The sequence below is a fragment of the Macrobrachium rosenbergii genome, chromosome 13, assembly GCF_040412425.1.
Source record: "Macrobrachium rosenbergii isolate ZJJX-2024 chromosome 13, ASM4041242v1, whole genome shotgun sequence".
In the NCBI taxonomy this organism is placed as follows: Eukaryota; Metazoa; Arthropoda; class Malacostraca; order Decapoda; family Palaemonidae; genus Macrobrachium; species Macrobrachium rosenbergii.
Window position 1 is genome coordinate 49,813,791 of NC_089753.1, and position 22,138 is coordinate 49,835,928.

Below are 22,138 nucleotides of genomic sequence, written 5' to 3' on the forward strand. Positions count from 1 at the left end.
CGTTGCGTTTGTAAATATGCACATTGATGAAAGATATAAAACTTAAAATTTATTTGATCTATATCGATTTCTCCTGTAAATGAGTTACATTAAAAGATATCTGTCTACCAATTACTTAGCTAAGCCTAGAGTAAAGCTATGATAAAATGTAACGAATATTATCTTAATAATGTATATTATCGTAATAATTCTCAATGCCATTTATGTCAGATTCACCGAACATTTTGGATCTCTGAAGTGCGATCAAATGGAAAGATTCTTTAATTATATGGTTGAGTAAATGACAAAATGTCTTGCAGAAAGTCTGGGAGGTCTCTTTCTAAAGAACTTTCTCCATTTCGAAATCAAATGCTCTCTCTCTCTCTCTCTCTCTCTCTGACAAGATGATAGGTGATGATGCCACTGCATCTCAAGATCAAGAAAAACTGCCCTCACGCTGATTTAGAATGCCAAATGTATGAGGAGTGTTTACACCCTCTACCCCAATTTGGCATCTGGCCCGGGAAAGCAACGAAATCAGGATGTTTGTGACGCATGCGCCCTGTATAATTCGCCTCTCATCTGAAATTTTGCTGATCGGACTCGATTTAATAATGAACCTGGAATACCTCAGATTTGGGCGAAACCTTGAAATATAATTTTGGAGGTTCATCTTCAAAGCAATGCAGGAATGTCGAGCAGTCAACAGGCGAATTGTTTCAGAAATAAATACTTTTACAATGTTAATATTTGGAGTCTTAATTTATTTCCAATCGCAATGTCTATAACGCATTAACTATTTATGGTTTATTTATTGACGATGAATATACTATGGCTGATTAGATAATTCAGGATATTAATGAAAATAGACAATAACAAACGCATTTGATCGTAAATTATACACTATGAAATCTATTGTACCACCAGAACGTAAACAGCAAAGCGTATTTGAAGAAAAAACGATTAAATTCTTTAATAGTAAAGGACTAAAAAAAAGTATGAAGCAGGCATGGATGTTTTCAGTAACAACAAAAGAACCACTTAATTCTATTGTTCTGTTTTCCGCGGGACGAGTAGCAATGAAAACATCGGTGGGGGTGATGACGTTTTCTTTGGATTAAGCTCTTCCGTTTTCTTTGATCAATGACAAAACACCCAGCACTGTGCACCCACTATTCTGTAAACCTGCAGAGCTCTCTCAGCATATCGATCCTCCTTTTTTTTATATGTTTTCTTTTCTGGTTCGTGAGGGGGTGCCAGATACTACTTTCATCCAGCTACTACTTGTTATTTTCATCTAAGTTTTGCACAGAAGGAACAAAGAAAGCCTGAGGAATTACAATGGCAGCAATCTTCACATCTCTTCCATGACAGAAGGGGTTCTTCTGGGCGTGACACTTTCTTCTCCACTTTTTTATCTTTTACCTTAAGTAGAGAGTTGCACACAGGTGTTTCCGTGTTTGTTTCTCGTTACCATGAATCTTTTATTCCAGCCATGAGAATGCTGGGCCTTGGTGAAGCTTCATTCTTTTCAAACAGCTTCATTACCGCGGTGAAACGCCCACCGTCGCTCTTTTTTTCAACCTACTTCACACTCACTTTCTTTGCCAGCTGTCTTTTACATCAAACAGAATTTGGGACTCTCACATTCAAGGCTTGGCACTTTGTGAATACATTTCAAGGGCACGTCACTGGCTAGACAATTGTCTGAGAAATGAAGTAATCTTTTGTAGAAAGTTGGGAAACGCTTGAGGTCAGAAATTTTTCGTGAAGGAAATCTGTCGAGAAGTAATAGGAATCTATAACGCTAAAGGCTGTCATTATATATATATATATATATATATATATATATATATATATATACATATATATATATATATATATATATATATATATATATATATATATATATATATAAATTTATATATACATATATACACACTGTGTGTGTGCTATTGTTCATGTGTATATACGAGCAACTTATACAAAGGAGTACGAACGAAAGTTACCGACCAGGCATAACACAGAAAGACCTCACGAAACACCGACTGGCATTTTCGGAACAGAGAGAGAGAGAGAGAGAGAGAGAGAGAGAGAGAGAGAGAGAGAGAGAGCAGGTACGGTAATGGGATTGTGCAGGCGTGATCAAGACGCCTCTGCCGTGGCAGGGTGACCTTCCGCTTTTGGGAAGAACCACGAATTCGCAATTCGCAACCTCTGATATAAACAAATGAAGCAAGGCGGCAGCGCGGCGTCACACGACAGAGTTTATCGAAACGAAGAGATAACTTGAATATTTCTTGATTCTAAATAAGAAATATTCACATATCTCTCCGTTTCATTATACGTAGCCCACTGAAAAGAAGATATAACGCGAATATTTCTTAATTAGAATCCTAGTGTTGCTAAGAAATTCAGTGTTGCTAAGAAATTCATAATGGCGTGGTTAAATAAATAAATTGTATTTTTCTATATAATTGAGGATTTTTGTTATACAGTAATAGTGCTATTAAGAGGGAAGGATAAAAAGTTTTCGTTGCATAGATCTGATTTCATTAAATTTAGGCTGTCAAGCCGAGCACTGGGGCACTTTCGACCATTCACCGTTTAAGAGGGAGTTAGAGTGGTTGGACAGCAAGATAAAGAGATCCAGATAATAAAGGAGATGAAGTACAAGGATCAAAAGGTAGAATTGGGAGAAAACTCCACAGTTAGAGGTGCTGGAAAGCAAGACTGAAGAAAGGAAGCGAGAATGGAGGTCAAGTAAAAGGCTAAAAAGTGGGGTGCAGATAGGGGCTGTAGGGATGCTGCAAACATCCTTTAGTAATGCCTACAGCGCACCACGTGAGGTTAACTGGCGGGGCTATCACCTACGAGGAATTTTCAGTACAATATCGTCTCCTTTTCAGAATTTTGGGAGGTGGGTTGTTCAGACTCGTGTTCATTAGGCATTCTTCATTTTTCCTTCTCCAATCTATCTTCTCCAGACTGCTCTCTCTCTCTCTCTCTGACTAATTGACCCTTTCAATAGCCTTCCCAATTTATACCTTTCCGCTCCCAGACAAATTCCTTTGATTTCGGAACCTCTCGAGTCTGTCTCCCTCCCTCCCCCCCCCCTTCTCTTCTTCATTCCTGAGGCTTCGCCTTCTTCCTCTTGTTAATCTTGATCTTCTTCTCCTCCTCCTCCTCCTCCTCCTCTAGTAATTCAGTGGTTCCTTGGTAAAGGACTTGGAGCGTGTAACGGACATGGCCCCGGATTTATTTGCTCTCGATAGTAACAGAGGGCGAATCAGTGCCAAAGAAGGGATAGGGGGAGGAGGGAGGAAGGGAGGGGGAGAGGGAGATTTAGAGTAGCTAAGGGTATTAAAGAATATCAGGGGACGAAGAGATCAACAAGAGCATCAAAGAACTAATCGTTTCTCCCCAAGAAAAGTCCTTCCCAAAGGCGCTGTCGTAAAGAGGTCCAATTCGCTCTCCGCTGGTGCGTTTGGGTTCAGTTCTTACACAGGAACTTGTATTATATTTACTTTAATACACACACACACATAAATACATACATACATACACACACACACACACACACACACACATATATATATATATATATATATATATATATATATATATATATATATATATATATATATAGATATATACATTTATAAATATGTAATTTTTAATACCCAATGCTCTCTTAACTTCTCGTATTCTTCACATTCTTTGGATGCGTACGCTTATCACTACTATGCCTCGATCCAAATGAAGAAATAATGGAGTAATTCCGATATCAGTAGCAGGATTCGGACTCACATTCGGCATATATATATATATATATATATATATATATATATATATATATATATATATATATATATATATATATATATATATATATATATATATATATATATCAAAACCTGTAATTTTTATTATTGTGTTAATGAAGTAAAGAAAACTACATTTCGTCTTCTTCAAGTCTCCTGAGAATAAAACACGCTACTACATAACAAAGCCAGAATGACAAGCAAGGTCGCGTGACATACGATTATGTAACCAACGAAGGCAAATGGAATAATATGGAAGACAAAATGGCACGAAGTTTTTGGGTTTACCAAACCTTGCAGGAACCAGACTTCACGAGCACGATCAAATCAAAGTATATTTCTGAAGAAAATAAACTTGTTTATCAACAAAGTAGAAGCCTTAGTGACACAACTACAAATTAATTTTCTTAAAGTCTTTGACCACAGTAAAATATTATTATTATTATTATTATTATTATTATTATTATTATTATTATTATTATTATTATTATTATTATTATTATTATTCAGAAATTAATCCTATTCATATGGAAAAAGGCCACCACAGGGGACACTGACTTCAAATTTAAGCTTCCAAAGAATATGGTGTTCATTTGAAAGAAGTAAAAGAAGGTAATAGGAAATACAGAAAGTAGAGATCAGTTATTAGCAAATAAAAAATTGAATAAATTAACAGATTATTAAATAAATAGATGAAAATGTGAGCAAAAAGATTAAAAATAGGAAATTGTTTTAGGGTAGTAATGCGTTGCATAAACCTGAATGAGATATGGCACTGTTTGGCATCAAGCGAGGATACCTTATCTTGTCAATACTGTGAGAAATATGAAGAGCCTAGGTAAAAGAAATATTCGAAACTTGAAGGACAGTTCGATATAAATAAGATACGACACAGCTTAAGTGGATGTCTCACGAGTAGAATGTTTCGGAGATGAAAAAAAATTAAACTTGACTTACACCAACAAATAACTGAATGTAAATTCAAAAGAATTATGATGAAATAAGATGTAGGAATTATACATTCTATACACATTGGTAAAATGTGGTAACACGTAATTGAAAATGAAAAAGTAATATACAATACGTGTAAACACAGATATTATCTATATATCCCTACAAACACACACAGATAATCTATAATTCCTACATCTTATTTCATCATAATTCTTTTGAATTTAAATTCAGTTATTTGTTGGCGTAAGTCAAGTTTAATTTTTTTATCTCCCAAACATTCTACAATTACAATTACTCACACACACACACACACACATATATATATATATATATATATATATAAAACTGTAATAACCACAATGCCCTCTTAACTTCTCGAATTCTTCGCGCTTTTTTGGATAAGCTTGTCACTACAACGTCTTGAGATCCAAGTGCAAGAAACTGAAGTGGTTGTGATGCCCGGGAGCGGGAAACGAACCGGCGTCACCATAATCACAAGGAGGTCCATATATTTATATATATATATATATATATATATATATATATATATATATATATATAAATATATATATATATATATATATATATATACATATATATATATATATATATATATATATATATATATATTTATATATATTCAATCCCCTTTCCTTTACAATAGGCACAAATTCATCACGAACTCTAAAAATTTCTCCAAAATCATTATATCCAAAAAAAAAAATCATTGTACCTACAAAAAAAAAATACTCCCTCGGCACCAGGTACACCAAATGAACACGTCATTACGCATAAATTTCTTCATTACTATTTACATAAGACATCATATTTTCTGACGGAATTCCATCACAAATTCTGTCTTCCTTTCTTTTACTCACAAAAGTGAAAAGGATTTAATGTCAGCCTTTACTGGCATGAGCAAAGGCGTTTCAGGCAATCCAAGATTGCTATCGTTTTTGTCACACGTCCTCTCTCCTCCAAATATATATGATTTTGTGTAGAGTTTCATATGACCTTAGGTTTATTCTCTTTCTTTGTAACTAAAGTTGTAAGTATATTATTACTACATTTCTTTGTACATAAACATGGTTCTTTTCTCACAGTGTTATAATTTTGGAGTACATTTTTAATAAGTTATTCCATGCCATTACAAAATGGAAAGAAGACACGTTGCTAGTTTAATAAACTCTCTCTCTCCACGTCCTCTTTTTCTTTCTATGTATTCTTCAGCGATCTTCTCTAATAAGTTATTCCACGCCATTACAAAATGGAAAGAAGGTACTTTATCAGTTTAATCAACTCTCTCTCTCTTTAGCTCTCTTGTCTGTCATTCCCCGCCATTACAAAATGGAAAGAAGGCACCTTGCCATTTTAACAGAATCTCTCTCTCTCTCTCTCTCCATGTATTCTTTAACGCTCTTCTCTGATAAGTTGTTCCATGCCAAAACAAAATGGAAACAAGGCAATTTACCATTTAAGTAGAATCTTTCTCTCTCTCTGTCTTCTTTAACACTCTTCTCTGATAAGTTATTCCGTGCCAAAACAAAATGGAAAGAAAGATTCCTTACCATTTTCGTAAACTCTCTCTCTCTCTCCATGCGCTCTTGACTGATAAGTTATTCCATGCCATTACATATTGGAAAGGAGCAGACACCTTACTATTCTAGTAACCTCTCTCTCTCTCTCTCTCTCTCTCTCTCTCTCTCTCTCTCTCTCTCTCTCTCTCTCTCTCTCTCTCTCCGCGTCCTCTTTTATCTCCGGAGAGGTTTACCTACTCCCCAAAAGGTTATTGGCCCTTGAGCGGGGCGCGATCCCTTCTATAAACATCATCAGAGAGTTCGACTCCTATTTTCCTCCCCTGAGCAAAGACTCGACAAAGGTTTTGATCTTATTTTTTTCATCTTTATTTTTGCGCGATCCGATGCTCTGCTGCAACACCACAGTTCCGTGTTCATGAACCACTTGCCTGGGCTCGAGGGACTGCGGTAGAAAGCCTGGATATATTACTACAGAGCGAGAGGATAACAGGAGGATTTTATTATATACTGCTGTTTTCTTGGTTAAACGATCTGATTTTCTCTGATTTATAGGAAGAGATAGACAGACAGTTATAAGAGGATTCTACTATATGCTATTGATTTTTGGTTAGAGGGTCTGATTTTCTTAGATTTACAGAAAGAAACAGACAGACATTAAGAGGAGGATTTTACTATATGCTATTGTTTCTTGGTTAAAGGGTCTGATTTTTTTTTATTTATAGAAAGAAACAGACATACACAGAAATATAAAGCCTACAAAAAAGGTACACACGTATTTCCAGTGAATATTTTTATTTCAACGTCACTTATTTAAAGCAACATGCAATTTTTTTATGATAATACAAAAGGACATAAAATCTTCACTAATCATAAATAAGTCATACAAAAATTAAACGATCATGAGAATAACACTGCAAGAAGAAATGATTCTTATTCACGGGGCAACATTTGAAATGAAGAGATATATAATATAGGAAGTGTGTGTGTGAGCACACACACACACACACACACACACACACACACACACACACACACACACACACACACACACATATATATATATATATATATATATATATATATATATATATATATATATATATATATATAATACAAGCTGACCAACCCAGCGCTGCCCGGGAAAACTCTGAAGGACTCAGAAAAGTTTTCCTGCGCCTCCTCATACTGACTGTCCCATTTATCCATGAATCACTGTGCTGACTGTCCCTTTTATCCAGAAATTACTGGACTAGCTGTCCCTTTTATCCAAATATTACTGTGCTGACTGTCCCATTTATCCAGACATTATTGTGATGACTGTCCTTTTATCCAGGTATTACTATGGTGACTCTCCCATTTATCCAGTTATTACTGTGGTGACTCTCCCATTTATCCAGGTATTACTGCACTGACTGTCCCTTTTATTCAGGTATTACTGTGGTGACTCTCCCAATTATCCATGTATTACTGTGCTGACTGTCCCTCTTACCCAGGTGTTACTATGCTGACTGTCCCTTTTATCCAGACATTATTGTGATGACTGTCCTTTTATCCAGGTATTACTGTAGTGACTGTCCCATTTATCCAGTTATTACTGTGGTGACTCTCCCATTTATCCAGGTATTACTGCACTGACTGTCCCTTTTATTCAGGTATTACTGTGGTGACTCTCCCAATTATCCATGTATTATTGTGCTGACTGTCCCTCTTACCCAGGTGTTACTATGCTAACTGTCCCTTTTATCCAGACATTACTGTGGTGACTGTCCCACTTAGCCAGGTGTTACTATACTGACTGTCTCTTTTATCCAGACATTATTGTGGTGACTGTCCCATTTATCGAGGTATTACTGTGGTGACTGTCCCATTTATCCAGACATTATTGTGATGACTGTCCTTTTATCCAGGTATTACTGTAGTGACTGTCCCATTTATCCAGTTATTACTGTGGTGACTCTCCCATTTATCCAGGTATTACTGCACTGATTGTCCCTTTTATTCAGGTATTACTGTGGTGACTCTCCCAATTATCCATGTATTACTGTGCTGACTGTCCCTCTTACCCAGGTGTTACTATGCTGACTGTCCCTTTTATCCAGACATTACTGTGGTGAATGTCCCACTTAGCCAGGTGTTACTATGCTGACTGTCTCTTTTATCCAGACATTATTGTGGTGACTGTCCCATTTATCGAGGTATTACTGTAGTGACTGTCCCATTTATCCAGAAATTACTGTAATGTCTGTCCCTTTTACCCTGGTATTACTGTGCTGACTGTCCCTTTTATCCAGAGATTACTGTGGTGACTGTATCCAGGCATTACTGTGGTGACTGTCCCCCAGATATTACTCTGGTGACTGTCCAATTTATCCAGGTATTACTGTGGTGGCTGTCCCATTTATCCAGGTATTACTGTGGTGACTGTCCCTTTTATCCAGGCGGTATTACTGTGGTGACTGTCCCATTTATCTAGGTATTACTGTACTTTCTGTCCCTATTATCCAAGAATCACAGTATTGATTGTCCTTTTTATCCAGGTATTACCGTGGTGACTGTCTAAAACTTGATACAGAATTATTAATCACAGGAAAGAAAAGCATTTTCGATATTATATTTCTATGGAATCGAGTACATGAAATAAGTATGACAAACCCGTAGAGTTTATTTACACATGGAATGAGGTATGATAAACCTGTAGAGCTTATTTATCACATGTTACAAAAGAAAGGTGGGAGGGGAAACGTGGGGTACGGGTTTGAAACCTACCCTATTATCTAAGTTGGGTCAAATGATGGCCACCTCCCAAATTTTGTCTAGGTCGGTCACGTGGTTCGGATTTCTATACCGCACAAAGTTACAAACATACAAACATTCACTTATATATATATATATATATATATATATATATATATATATATATATTATATATACCATATACTGTATATATATATATATATATATATATATATATATATATATATATATATATATATATATATATATATATATATATATATATATATATATATATATAGAGAGAGAGAGAGAGAGAGAGAGAGAGAGAGAGAGAGAGAGAGAGAGAGAGAGAGAGAGGGGTGCTCAAGGCTACTGAAGTGAAATTTCACGGGAACTGTCAAAACAAATCTACTTTAACTGGACTACAAAGACTAGAAACTAGCAATAGTCATAGAGGAAATTGTTACTAGTTGCATTCGAAATAGTATAAACTTCTTCACTTTGCGAAGAACCACGATACACTTACGAAAAAAAGGCCCTTCCTGCCCCCACCTCCCAAAAAAGAAAAACAATTTCCAAGGTACCGAGTTACACCAACTGACAGGAGAAACAAGTGTATCTGGCAGCGAAAGAATTTGATATTGACCGAATGCTTTCTTCCATATTGTGACAAGCGAGACTTCTGCCCTACATTCCAGAATCCGTTATCCCTGAAAAAAAAAAAACATGGAATCCAATACAAGGAAGTTTTTTTTTTTTTTACCCACAGACATTCATCCTTACTTTCACTTTGGGCAAGGGTCAATCTATTTGTATGTACGTATGTGTGTATCTTTTTTTTTTAGAAATATTTTTCTTTATACTGACATTATAGTATGTATTTTTACCCTTCACTGTGTGCATGTATCAGTCTATTTGTACGTATGTATGTATCTTTTTTACAAATACTTTTCTTGATACCGACATAACATTATGTGTTATGTATACATTCTCCCTTCACTGTGTGCCAGTCTATTTGGATGTATGTATGTATCTTTTTACAAATATTTTGTAAAAAAGATACATACTGATATCATATTATGTGTTACGCATACATTGATCCTTCACTGTGTTTTTTCACTGTGGGCATGTGTCAGTCTAATTGTATGTATGTATTTATACAGGCGTATACTTAATTTTTCCAACAAAAATGTTTCTTCACACTGACATTATACTATATATTATGCATGAACAAATATAAAACTCTGGTGCGTTTTTCGGAACTGGAAGGTGTTCTCAGAGTAAAACTGAAGGAGTTTGAAGATTAAAACTGGAGAGAGAGGATGGGAAGGGGGGGGGGGTAGGGGTGCCTTTAAAGACTTCGTTTAGAATGACTGAATAATTTATGGTGTCAGAGTAAAGCACCAAGACTGAAATCCTTTGATGACTGAAAAAAGCAAAAGGAGTTTATTTTCCAAACCTGCTATTTTAGTCTCTTTCAAAGCACGATAAAAAAAGTGTCCCTACTATTCTCAAAATGGATTTAAAACAAGAAAATGAAAATGATCACATATTTAGTAAGTATAAGAAGACTTTGGTGATAAGACTGGGACACCAGTGACGTGGAACATCGGACGACAGAGAATGGCAGTGACAGAGATGTCAGTATTGTTTCTCTAATGCATCTCAAGACGACCAGGGATAGAAAAAACTACAACCAGACAGGATGTCAAAAATATTCACGGTCAAATAAGTGTTTACAGAGTTGAAATAAGCACCACAGATTTCTATAATCGATGGAGTTGCTTAGTATAGACTTGAGAATTGGAAGAAGAGAGGGAATAACATCCAGTGATTGATAGTATTTTAAAAAAGAACATACAGAAAAATGTAGAGTTGAAACGGCTGATTTGGTCATTCAGTAATTAATGTTAGTAATACGGTATATACATCAAATACGCAGCAAACATATTTTCAAAATACAAAAAGAAATACATTATATATATATATATATATATATATATATATATATATATATATATATATATATATATATATATATATATATATATATATATATAAATATTTGTAAATATATGTATACATACATACATATATACATATACATACATACATATACATACATATGAGTGTATGTGTTTGTGCGTGTGTGTGTGAAAGCTTGCATATGCGTAGCGTTCACTTGGCAAAAACTTGAAAGTGGTAATGAAATGTAATAATAATAAACAAAACCAGAGGATGAATTCTACATCGTAGGTGAGAAGCATGAAAGATGAAAGAGGCCTGTCCTTTACCAATGTGATTTTAGGAGAAAGAGAGAGGGGGGGGGTTGTCTATTACTGCTGCTGTCAACAATTCTTTTCCTTCTCTGGGAAATATAGACGCTAGATTTCCGTAAGACGACTATTTTTCTCTTTCTTGATGGTTCTGGGGTTTATGTCTGCCTTTTCCCCAAGAAAATGTGATCTCTCTCTCTCTCTTATATATATATATATATATATATATATATATATATATATATATATATATATATATATATATATATATATATAAATCATAATGATATGTACTGCACCAGAAAATAACTTTTCTCTCTCTCTCTCTCTCTCTCTCTCTCTCTCTCTCTCTCTCTCTGTATATATATATATATATATATATATATATATATATATATATATATATATATATATATATATATATATATATATATATATATATATATATATATATATATATATATATATATATATATATACATACATAGACAAGAATTACATCAGAACGTTCCATCTCTTTCCATCTATCTCTCTCCCTCTCTCTCTTTCCCCATCATTACTATCTTTCTCATCAACAGCTGGCCTATTTACACAGCAGAACATGTATCTTCTAGATCTTCCCTTGAACAGCTCTTCCTGCCCCTTTGCAACAGATCTAATCTTATGCTACCATTTCCCTGTTTACCCGTTTCTGTAACTACTGAGTGTCTGTATTCATAAACACATAACCACACAGACAGGCATACAGAAAGACAGACTGATAGGCACACACACATACATACATACATACATACATACATATATATATACGTATATATATATATATTATAAATATATAATATATATATGTATATATGTAATATATTATATTACCTATATATATATATATATATATATATATATATATATATATATATATATATATATATATATATATATATATATACTGAATGAAGCTGCTTGTCTTAAGTCACTGTCTACGTATTCTGTCGATACAAGGCGGTCACTCTACTAAGCAATGACCACGCCAAAAGTTACTAAAAAAAAAAAAAACTACCAGCTGGACAGCCTTTTACTTGTAGATCAAAATCAAACAGAATGACGTGAATTCTTTACTTTTTCTTCTCTCTCTCTCTCTAAAGGAATTACCTGGTCTTTCCTTAAAGAAAAAAAAAAAAAAAAAAAACAGTGACATTTCCCAGGACGAGATAAACTTTCAATATTCTCTCTCTCTCTCTCTCCCCCCCCCAAAGGAATCATCTGGTCTTTTCAAAAAGAGAAAAAGAAAAAATCATATGACATTTCCCAGAAAATAAACTTCTACCATTATTTTGGAAGGCGAACTGATTGCGTCAATGTCTACCAGCTCTACGTGATTAAATCATCAAACATTTCAGACAGTAGCTGGTAGTCGCCTCCCACCAGAAACGGGAGACGTCACAAAAGCAGAAAACGGAAAGTTTTATTAAATAAATTCGAAAACCATTCACACCATGGCCGTTTCGAAGACAAGCGCAGTAATATCAAAAATACGATCGATAAATGTAATTTGACAACGCCGAAAAACACGCTCTCACTCTCTCTTTCTCTCGCCCACCCGGTGACCTAGACCGAGATAAGTTCTTTGAAGGTCTTCCATTCTGTCAAAATTGGACGTCCCGTTCATGCGTTGCAAGCGATAGGCGAGAAACAGTCCCGCTGAAAACGCCAGCGAACTATTTGGAAATCAGCGTTACCTGCCGCGCTAGAAATATCGGTGGTATTTCAGTCATCTTGCAAATGCATCGTGCTTTGAGCATTATGCTGCAATACATATTCTAGTTACTGTTTTGTGTAACAATTGCTAGTGAATATTATTAGCAAACACAAGCTGTTACAAAAAAACCACTATATATATAAGTATATATATATATATATATATATATATATATATATATATATATATATATATATATATATATATATATATATATATATATGTATGTATGTATGTATGTATGTATATGAATACTCACTGCGTGTTATAAAGGCAACTCTTTAACGAATTTTTTAAATAAACTGCACAATATCTAATCTCAACAAAGAATAAGGCAATTCTCCCTATTACCAGGACTTACAATACAACTCTACGCGCAAATGAAACAAAAAAATATAGTGACAAATATCAAGAATAGGGAATATAAAGAAGAGTGACAATATCAAGAATATGGAGATATATCCACATGGATACTTACCACAGCAAGATCCCACTTTGACCACACAAATCAGTAGGGAGATCGTCCCATTTGAAGAATGCAGAGGAAGGCTGAAAAGTTAAAATTAAATTAGCAAATTATAATGGTAACAGAAACACCAACGTTAATAATAACCATTGAAAAAATACATAGAAATATGTAGACTTTTGTTAACCTAAATATTCGATTTCAAAACCTAAGATCGGAACTGTAGAAATATGCAATTTTAATAATAACATGGAAAGGGTAAGTCAGCTGTGTACTAATGATCTATCACCATACGCACTCTGGGTACAAATACCATGACAGGAGAGAGAGAGAGAGAGAGAGAGAGAGAGAGAGAGAGAGAGAGAGAGAGGTAATGGGGGGCCTAATGGTAAGTCTTTTTTTTTTATTATACAATTCATACACATTTCAGTCGTTACGTTTTACACCAAACGATTAAAATGAAGAGAGAGAGAGGGAGAGAGAGAGAGGCTGATCTGTGGCTATCAACTGGCGTCACAACATCTAGGTTATTGACGCAGAGAGAGAGAGAGAGAGAGAGAGAGAGAGAGAGAGAGAGAGAGAGAGAGAGAGAGCATATTCAAATTACCCTTTCGCGAACATTTACGGAAATACAGTAATTAACCCTCAAAGCTAGGGGGTTATTTTTCCTCTGCAACCAGAAACTATCCCAGTCAAGGACAATTGGACAATTTAAAGTCTGGAAATCCTTATAGCCCTTCAGGGAAGGAACCGGGAATAGGATACCCACTTTTAGGATTCTTTATGTTGTTACTGCGAAGTCCTTCAGCATAGCCTCCTTTTATCCTTTGGCAGCCGTAGAGCTCATTAACATCTGTTTCCCCTTCGTCTCTCTCTCTCTCTAAGGGATCCAGGGTTCCTAAGCCTCTCCCTCTCTTTCTCTCTCTCTAAGGGATCCAGGGTTCCTAAGTCTCTCTCTCTCTCTCTTTTAAGGATCCATGGACCTTCTGGCATTATCTCTCTCTCTCTCTCTCTTTAAGGGATCCAGGATCCTTATGGAGCTCTCTCTCTCTCTCTCTCTGTATAAGGGATCCAGGGTCCTTGTGGCTCTCTCTCTCTCTCTCTCGGGGATCCATCCAGGCTCTCTCTCTCTTATGGCTCTCTCTTTCAGGGTCCTTTCTCTCTCTCTCTCTCTCTCTCTCTCTCTCTCAAAGGGACCCAGGCTCCTTATGGCTCTCTCTCTCTCTCTCTCTCTCTCTCTCCAAGGCATACAGGGTTCCTTATGGCAATTGGTTTCTCAGAAAGTTTGGTAACTTGGGCCGTTTGAGAGAAAAATGAGAGGTACTTTGCATCTGAATAGGCTGCAGCTAAATACTGTTGGTCAGAATATAAGACCAAATGCTTAACTGGACATCTATAGTACCTCAACGTTTCAGTACTTAAATATTCTTATACAGTGCTTTTGGGGTGTGTGTTCTGATACATACATACAGTGACGGGAAATGAAGTAAAGCACTACTTGAAGTATGCCAGTGTTAAACCAATTTATTCTCAGAGAGAGAGAGAGAGAGAGAGAGAGAGAGAGAGAGAGAGAGAGAGAGAGAGAGAGAAGGTCTATGTTTAAGTCCTACAGAAAGAAATTTCCGCCACTCGTCTTTCGCGTGCTTTCATTTCCACAAATCTCCACTCGTTTCTAGTCTCCCAGTTCTTATTTAAGTGTGTATGGCTCTTCCAACTCTTCTGGTGCCCTTAGGAACCCATCTGACACTAACACGAACTATATCATCCATGGGCTGGTGCAAGGAACAAGTCCAACCTATTTCCAACTAATCTACTCATTAATGAATAAAACAGTAAAGATATAATCTAACTAAGAGTCATTTCATATTGGGAAATCATAGTCATATAGACTCTCCCCCAGGTCCTGAACATAACACATGATGGTAATCTAATAATTAATGGATAGAAGAAGTAACGATTTAACCTTCTAACTAAGAGCCAGTCCGTATCTAAAAATCATAGAATCTTATAGTCACTGAAGTAGGTCCTTAACATCACAGACGGTGAAGAGTTCTAACGGTGAAGAGTTCTAACAGTAGAATGAGAACTGCATACTTGAACTGACTCGTCGTATGCATTTCGGTAACAGAAAATAGTTCGTAAAGTCAGTCATTTATCAGAATCGTCTCTGCCATTTAACTAACCCAAAGGCCCAGATAGAGGCAAAAGGGGGGTCATAATTATTTATTAGTTAGAGAGATAAATTCTTTATTAGTTATGGAGATATTTTTTAAAACTGAACCATGAATTTCTAGCGAAATATAAAAGGCTTTGACGATATCTACACTATTTAGTGTGTATGTGTGTGTGTGTGTGTGTGTGAGAGAGAGAGAGAGAGAGAGAGAGAGAGAGAGAGAGAGAGAGAGAGAGAGAGAGAATATGTTCAAGAAACCTTCTATTCTCATCATCATTAATACTTAACCACAACATCTCTCTTCCCTCCCAACTTGACAAAGCATTAACTTTGGAAGAACACGTCAGACAGAAGCACCCTCTGTTATGGCATAAATTCACCACACACATGCACACACACACATACACAAACACAAACACACGAGAGAGGATACACAAACACACACACACACACACGAGAGAAGACGTACACTCACACACACAAAAGAGAGAGAGAGAGAGAGAGAGAGGACGTACACACACAAACACAAACACACGAGAGAGGACGTACACACACACGAGAGAGAGGAAGCACACGCACGCACACACACACGAGAAGACGTACACATACACACACACACACGAGAGGACTTGAACGTTCTAATAACTGGCCTCCATCCCTTCCGGGGGCGAAAATGAAACCACGAGAGCAAAGGAACTCGTGTGAACCCATTCAGAAGTTTTCGACGCGGTAGTCAGGCATTTCGCCGAATCGGGAGGCGAAATCGACTAGGGGGCGAAAAGGCTCATTAGTTTCGCCTCCAATCAACATGGGGGAGGGTATACACTAACGAGCCTCAGCAGCAGCTCCTCTCGTCTTCATTCGGATTCGTAAACGCGTTAAGACATTAAGCTGATTACTTGAGGCTTAATTAGATGGCGAGGAAATTCACGATTCCTTGAGAGGCCATAAAACGTCATCGAGAGTATTGGAGAGACTTTGGTGTAACTTTAGTATAGTCCTTGTTTACTTAATGATTTGCAGGGCTGCCATTCTTTTATTTCAGCTATTCATTCAGTTGGGATGGAATGTGAAATTTAAGCCAAAGGCCAAGCGCTGGGACCTATGAGGTCTTTCAGTGCTGAAAGGGAAATTGAGTAAAAAAAAAAAGGGTTTTAAAGGTGTAACAGGAGGAAAACCTCTAAGTCTCACTATGAAACAACTGTTAAGAGAGGGGTGAGGAAAGTAAGATGAAAGAAAATGAATATGAGCGGAGGTACAGTCAAAGGAATGGAAGGGGTTGCAGCTAGGGGCCGAAGGGACGCTGCGAAGGATCTTAAGTAATGCCTACAGTGCACCGTGAGAGGCGCATTGACGGGACTACACCTCCCATGGGGTATTTATTCAATTAACCATTTATTTTTTTTAACAAAAATAACTTTCTACGTCAGAATGAACTACAAAATAAGAAAGAGTTCTCTGAATTTCAAACATCAACGAATGAGCTTCAATAAAAACTGGGGTTATTTTCCAAGAAAAGACTGTAAGGTACTTTAAATGCAAAATAAGAAAAAGTTCTCTGGATTTCAAACATCAAGGAATGGGCTTCAATAAAAACTAGGTTTACTCAGAGAGAGAAAAGACTATAAAATACTTTTTCCCAAGAGGTGTAAGTTAGTGGACATTTACGAGAGAACTCTCGTAGAGTTGGCGATGGCTGCTGGGAGAAGTAATTTCACAAAAGTCAAAATTCTCAGGACGAACTTTCGTCAGTTCTGCATATTTGCGTTTCGCAGAGCAAATATGCAGGGATTTTTTTTTTTTTTCAACGAAGACACTGGAAAAGACAAAGAGAAAGAAGAAGAAAAATAAATTGAAAATTTCTCGGGAAGTTATTTTTACATTGTCAGTCATCTTCAAGAAGTTTATTAGCGTTTTTTTTAACTGAAAGGAACCTCCACAACTTTTCTACAAGTTACACAAAGTTTTTTAGTGATGACTATAATTTAATTTAACCATATCATCCACGAAAGATTGAATAAATGACCTTCATATAATGTGCCCTAATATTTATGGTAATTGTAATGACAGACAGGTATAATTATACTAATTTTTTTAATAATTGCAGACTGCTGTCATTATACAAAATTTTTTGATTACAGACCTGTGTCATTATAATAATTTTTTTTTATATTTACAGATTGGTATCAATATACCAAATATTTTATAATTACAGCAGGATGTCATTGTACTAAATCCTTTCTTCTTTCTCTTGCAGGTAAGGACATTGGAACTGCATCCTATGGTAAAGTACCCCAATAGGAGTATTCACCCATGGTTTCAATTCAATAAATAGAATATTAGAGATTACTAATGACCAGGATATATGGAAGAATAACAACGAAGAAGAATAAGTCAGATCTATGAAAGAAACTTTTCAACAGAAACTGCGCCATATTGTAAAAACGTACTGCTGAATTAATCTCTTTATCTCTTTTTAAAAATTTAGCTTTTTTATATTTTCTAAATGAGATAAAACTGGAAAACATCCTGAAACAAATCCAAATCAGACGGTAATGTAAATAAAATTTATGACAATGAAAATTCAAATATATCTTCAAAGTACTTCAACTATCCGGTAAAATTTACTTAAGTAAATTGTAATTCTAATTTACTAAAACATACTAAGATACAGCTCTGGTATATTTAACTGGTTAACATCATACACGAATCATGAAAGTCAGTTAATCAATTACTTGTAGACTAGTGCCACAGATGGATAAAAATCATACCAAAAATCATGATTCATAAAGATAACAAATTTCCAAGTGTTCAAGGTATAAGTAAATGATCAACATTATTATATAGAATTATGAAAGCCAATTTATCAACTACTTGTAGACTAGCGCCACAGACTCATAAAAATCACAACAAATATAATTCATAAAGATTAAAATTCCAGTGTTTACAGTGTCTAACTCTTGTTCAATTTGCGATGTTAAAATAATTATCATAACTCGTAAAGTATATGTCTAACTTTTATACAATAATTGCCTTAAGCTGAGAAAGTTTCCTTGTTATAAGTTCTATGTTTTTCTTCCATATAGACGAGTCAACGTAAAAATTTTTGCTCGTTAGTGATAATTTTTTTTAAGTTCTAACTTCCTAGTCTACTTGTTATTCCTCTCTCCCTCTCACTCTCATATACTGAGAGCGAGAGAGAGAGAGAGAAATAACAAGTAGACTGGGAAGTCAGAGCCTTAAAGAAATTTATCACTAACGAGCAAATATACGAGTATGTAATGTATGTATGTATGTATGTATGTATGTATGTATGTATGTATGTATGTATATTACTCGTTAAAACTAGTTTCTCCATTACCAAAAGTGAGAGCTACTGATAAAAAGGTACACTGCAAGAGTATAAATTAACAATGTAACGGAAATAAAATAAACACAACACATTAAGGGTAAATATTTTAGACTGTCGAATACAGAAAGGCACACGAATGGAAGGTGGGGATTGTAAGAACACATTGCAAGGACCAGTGAAAGCTTTTGTGAGAAGAGAGTGTGACAATGTATATCAGCAAGAAAACGAAAATATAAATTTAAAATTTGTAGATCCGGAGATATAATTCCTTAACTGAAGCGACAAAAGCGACAAAATACTTAGATTACACCCTGAGGATGACAAGAGCAATTGCATAAATCGAAGCGACTGATTTTAACAAGTTTGGTCCAATGACGGAAAACGAGTTGCCCAATAAGCCACAGAAATCGGGAAGAACATAAAAAAACATAAAGACTACAGGTATTTGACATCTACCATTTCCATATGACTAATTCAATTCGATGATGCAATGTCTAACGAAAATAGGACCAGTTGTTAACTGGCGAGAAACACACGGCAGGTCCACTACCTTTCTCCTTGAAGAGGCGACACAAAATCAAATCAATTCATGGAATGAGAGAGAGAGAGAGAGAGAGAGAGAGAGAGAGAGAGAGAGAGAGAGAGAGAGAGAGAGAGAGAGAGAGAGAGTTTGACAACGAAAGCGAACTCCATCAGGAGTTCTTTATAGGTTTTGCAAGTCCGATGAAAGAGAAGTGACAACCGAAAAAAATCACCAAAGATGTTAAGGAATTGAAATGGCCATAATCACATAAACGGAATAAAATGCTTAATGAAACATTAGAGAGAGAGAGAGAGAGAGAGAGAGAGAGAGAGAGAGAGAGAGAGAGAGAGAGAGAGAGAGAGAGAGACGAAGCACGTCTCCTACAGAGGCAGATTTATGATAAAATGATGATAATTTTTTATTGAAATGAGAGCAATTGTTTTTAATATTTGCGCATTGAAAATTTTCTGCTCAACAGATTAAAAATAAATATAAAAAGAATTTGTTACAGAAATGACTAAATTTAATATAAGATGAAAATACGATAATTTTGCATAAAAATGTGGAAAAGTGAGAAAAATTATTTTTAGCACTTTCTTAACATGAAAAAAATATTACTGTTTGTTTACAAAAATAACCAAATTCAACATTAGATGAAAAGATGATAATTTTTTATGGAAATGAGAAAATTTATTGGTAACATTTTCGTATTTAAAATTTCACCTGAAAAGATGAAAAATATATTTAAATGTTCCTATGCCTACAGCGAGAATTAAAACTAAGAATTCTGCATTATAACTAAGAACAGCCCGAACTGCAACAACGAACAGTCTGAATTACAACAAAGAACAGTCTGAATTGCAACAAAGAACAGTCTGAAGTAAAACACAGAACAGTCTGAAATACAACAAAGAACATTCTGAATTGCAGCAAGGAACAGTCTTAAAACATAGAAAAGACTGAATTACAACAAAGAACAGTCTATAATACAACACAAAAGTCAGAATTACAACAACGACGTCTGATTTACTAAAACGAACTGTCAGAATTAAACAAAGAAGTCTGAATTAGAAAAAAGTCTGAATTAAAACAAAGAACAGTCTGAATTAAAACAAAGAACAGCTTGAATTAAAACAAGAAACATTCTGAATTACAACAAAGAAGAGTCTGAATTACAACAACGAACAGTCTGAATTACAACAAAGAAGTCTGAATTACAAAAAAGTTTGAATGAAAACTAAGAATAGTCTGAATTACAAAAAAGTCTGAATTACAACAAAGAAGTCTGAATTTGAAAAAAGTCTGAATTAAAACAAAGAACAGTCTGAATTAAAACAAGAAACAGTCTGAATTACAACAAAGAACAGTATGAATTACAACAACGAATAGTCTGAATTACAACAACGAACAGTGTGAAATTACAAAAATCTGAATTAAAACAAAGAACAGACTAAATTACAACAACTAACAGTCTGAATTACAAAAAGAGCCTGAATTACATCACAGAAAAGTCTGATTAAAACAAAGAACAGTCTGAATTACAAAAAAGTCTGAATTAAAGCAAAAAACACTCTGAATTACAACAAAGAACAGTCTGAATTAAAACAAACAACAGTCTGAATTACAACAAAGAACAGTCTGAATTACAACAAAGAACACTCTGAGGTCTGAACTGAAACAAACAAGTCTGAATTAAAACAAGGAACAGTCTGAATTACAACAAAGAACAGTCTGAATTACAACAACAACGAATAGTCTGAATTACAACAACGAACAGTGTGAATTACAAAAAAAGTCTGAATTAAAACAAAGAACAGTCTGAATTACAAAACAAGTCTGAATTACAACAAAGAACAGTCTGAATTAGAACAAACAACAGTCTGAATTAAAACAAACAACAGTCTGAATTACAACAAATAAGTCTGAATCACAACAAAGAACACTCTGAAGTCTGAATTGAAACGAAGGAATCATATGGGAAGGAGAGACGACAAATGCAAACGAGCAAGGGCAGGAGTAACGAGAAACGGGAGGTAAATTCCCGAGACGAGAGGAAGATGAAAAATGTATGAGAGGAATGAAAAATGCTGGAAGATGGAAACTTCATTAAACAGGACAAAAGGACACACAGTGAAGGCGAGAGGAGGAAGAAAAAATAAAGACAACTGAAGAAAGAGAATAGAAATTAGACCGACGAATCGATAGAGAGAAAAATTATTATAAAAAAATGAAGATGAATAACAGGAACTGAAATACAGGATGAAGACAGGAGCAGAATAATAAGTGTTAAGTGTTACACGTGACTGCAACTTGGACAATAGAATGGTAATCGAGAGACTATATTTATAAAGTATAATGAATATATTTATACTAGTGGGATGGTGCGCGTTACGCTGCGCGGGGCAGAAGGGTAATTGAAGGACTCCCTGTTTAAACGAGGCTACCAGCCGTGAACTGGGTCCTTCGTAGCACCTCATTTGATTATAGGGTTTGCAGGAGGAGGGTGGATGTGTCCTCCTGTCTCCCCTACCCTCCCGATCCCCTATCTAACCCGTCCCCAC

The 22,138-nt window shown here is 35.4% G+C and overlaps 1 protein-coding gene and 1 long non-coding RNA gene across 10 annotated transcripts in view; one reads left to right on the forward strand and one right to left on the reverse strand.

Annotated features, from left to right (window-relative positions):
* LOC136845294 (uncharacterized) overlaps positions 1 to 22,138 on the reverse strand; it is a 676,812-nt gene that overhangs the window by 182,819 nt on the left and 471,855 nt on the right. For both annotated transcript variants that reach the window (XR_010855135.1, XR_010855136.1), the window contains exon 7: positions 13,542 to 13,612. This is a non-coding gene — a long non-coding RNA (uncharacterized lncRNA). The remainder of the gene's footprint in view (positions 1 to 13,541; positions 13,613 to 22,138) is intronic.
* The window catches only part of LOC136845293 (toxin Tbo-IT2-like), a 335,465-nt gene that overhangs the window by 50,282 nt on the left and 263,045 nt on the right, over positions 1 to 22,138 (forward strand). The window lies entirely within an intron of this gene.